Source organism: Podarcis pityusensis (genome assembly GCF_964106645.2).
Source record: "Podarcis pityusensis genome assembly, chromosome: 5".
In the NCBI taxonomy this organism is placed as follows: Eukaryota; Metazoa; Chordata; class Lepidosauria; order Squamata; family Lacertidae; genus Podarcis; species Podarcis pityusensis.
This window is the reverse complement of record NC_138032.1, coordinates 85,032,546-85,035,635: the sequence shown is the minus strand read 5'-3', so window position 1 is coordinate 85,035,635 and position 3,090 is coordinate 85,032,546.

Sequence of the window (3,090 nt, the reverse complement as noted above, 5' to 3'; positions counted from 1 at the left end):
ACAAACTATACTTCACAGGATTCTCGGGGGGGGGGGGGAGCCGTGATTATTTAAAGCAGCGCCATACTGCTTTCAGGGCATAGCACTGATGGGACCTAAGAGAGGAGCTGAAGCGAATTAGCCCCCAATACTGCTGTGGTGATGCATGAATAGGTCTAAAACCCCAGCTGAAATGGGCTTAGCCCCCTGAGTTGCGGTAATAATAATAATAATAATTTATTATCTATATATACCCCGCCCATCTGGCTGGGTTTCCCCAGCCACTCTGGGCAGCTTCCAACAAAAGATTAAAAATACATCAAAACGTCAGTCATTAAAAACTTCCCTAAACAGGGCTGCCTTTAGATGTCTTCTAAAAGTCAGGTAGTTGTTTATCTCCTTGACATCTGATGGGAGGGCTTTCCACAGTGTGGGCACCACCACCGAGAAGGCCCTCTGCCTGGTTCTCTGTAACTTTGCTTTTCGCAGTGAGGGAACTGCCAGAAGGCCCTCGGAGCTGGACCTCAATGTCCACGTTGAATGATGGGGAGGGAGACGCTCCTTCAGGTATACTGGGCCGAGGCTGTTTAGGGCTTTAATGGTCAGTGCCAACACTTTGAATTGTGCTCAGAACATACTGGTTGTCACGAGGTTATCTCTGCACTTGGATGGGCTGCCTGTTTCCCAGCACTGCACCAGAAAAGTTGTTTCTCTCTCCCTGCCCTGCCCCACCCCAATGGTAGCTATCAGACTGCATTTCACGTGCTTGGTTTAGAATTGACAGCTGGACTTGTGAACTTGCAGTTCTGCATAGGCAGCTTATACAGTTCATTTTCCTGGGATTTGCACCCCGCCCCCGAATTACTTTCTTCTTTGAAAGGAGGACGAGCACTGCAGCGTGACTCTTCCCACTTCTGACACCACGTGGCGTTCACAGAGAGCCAGGACGCCAGCTTGGGCTGAAACCCCAACCCGGCTTTAGTTTCCTGGCCTCTTCTCTCCTTGCGCTGGCGTTTATGTGGCTCAGACCGCACAGCCTCCCTTCCCCTTCCAGGGAAATTGATTTAAAATTAGAGTGTCAGAATAAAGATATGTACAGATCCATGAATGACTGAATGCAGAAATACCTGCACACGTGCTCAGAATGGGGAAAGGCAGGTGAGAGACATAAGAATATTAAAAAAACAAACCACACCCTAGCTACATTTATGGGTGTAGATGGCAAGCAATGGAACAACAGGGAATACTGTGAAAAAACGGGAAGATGTGGAAATTGATACAGATGTGAGAAATGGCACTGCCAATTTTACCCCTCCCCTATGAAGCAAACCTCGTTCCATTCAACGCTTTTTGTATTAAAAGAGTCAAAGCGAACCCATTCCGTGGTAAGAGACTCTATTCCACTTAGTAGGAACATATAGCTCAGTTGGTAGATTGTGAGACTTTTAATCTCACGGTTGTGGGTTCGAGTCCCAAGCCAGGCAGAATATGGGGTTGGACTAGAAGACCCTTGGGACCCTTCCAATTCTTTGACTCTTAAGTTTTTACAAACTGGCCCCTGCTCCCTGCTCATGTCATGTCATTCATTTTTAAAAATTTGTTTTTATTAAATATTTTATCGGGTTACCAAAGTACAAAAATATGGAAAGCTTCACAAATTTTCTTTCATTCGTTTCTTCCTTGCTGTATTATTTTATGGGTCAAAACCCCCAATACAGTATAAATGTTTGCAGCTGTTTGGCATTTATTTCCAAAACTGACAGCGAGGCCCGAACATGAATTATTTTTAGTAACTCTGGTGTGGCGCTATCAGTAAATGTTGTGAATATTCAGCTTCCCCCAGGAGCCTTAGCAGTGTAGGAGGTTGCTGTGTTTAGCGTGTCAATGAAAGGAAACTTAGAAGCCTTTAAAGAATGATTCATCGCCACCTCACCCCCTTTGCAGTAAAGCGCTAGTCAATCAATAGCCTTGCCGCTAACTCTGGGGAGGGTTTTTATTTTATTTTTTTAGTTGCCTTCATAAAATATTTTAATTATCTCAAAATCATAAAATATAAGTAGGAACAATTTGCTTGGAACTCAGGAGGGTAATATGAACGAGAGGAAGAGATAAATGTTTGCGTTTCCACAAACTTAAATCAACCTCTATAATATGAAAGCTAACGCAGAGCGAAACCAATGAGTTATTGGCAATATTTAACTTCCCAATAATAGGAATAAATATTACAGCAGCCAGTTTATGTACTCGCTGTTATGGAAAAGAGAGAGAAATAAATACATTGTTCAGAACTGTGCATTAATCCCTCCCTTTGGCATGTTTCTCACCACCACAATTGTTCATTTATTCTTTCCAACTGTTTTACAACTGTGCATTCCTTGGCTGGATCTAGACGCATCAAAGAAGTGTTTCAGTCTAAAGCACTGTAAATTTAAACAGGGAAATCTGGTAGGGAAAAACGGGACTCCACGTTGCCATCTGGTGGCACACAACGTTATATCACACATACAATGCACATAAATTGCTTTTTCTTTAGCAGTCTAGCTGAATCCCTTCTTTCTGAAGCCCAGCTTTATAGAAGTTACTCTTATTGTATTATTATATTAATGCAATAGATGACAGAGGCTGTGAGCACCTGCGAAGGGTCACTGTGTGACAGCCATGCTTGTGTGTCGATGGGGCCTTCCGATGGGGGCAGCCCTCACATCAGCAGGGTTAAATTTGGTGAGAGGGGGGGACTTGGTCTCACCTTCTCTGCCCCGGGGCAGACAAGCGGCAACACCGTGCGCTGGAATGGCCCCCTCTTGCCCAAACTTGCCAATTCCCTCTTCTGTGCAAATGTTAAAGCTGCAAGAACCCTGTCCTCTCTTTTACTGGTTACCCTACATCACTGACAGTGCTCACAGTGTGAGGCAGCTGCAGAGTGTTGCAAACTCTTCTCCCACCCTCGCTGCCCCAAATTTCCTGGGTTTCCTAAGTTAGCTTGCCATGGACACGCTACCGTATTTTTCACTCCATAAGGCGCACCTAACCATACTTTTTTTGGGGGGGGGGGGATTCAAGAAAAAAAATATTATTTAATGCATCCCAGGCTCTGCTAAGCGCTCCCTTTCA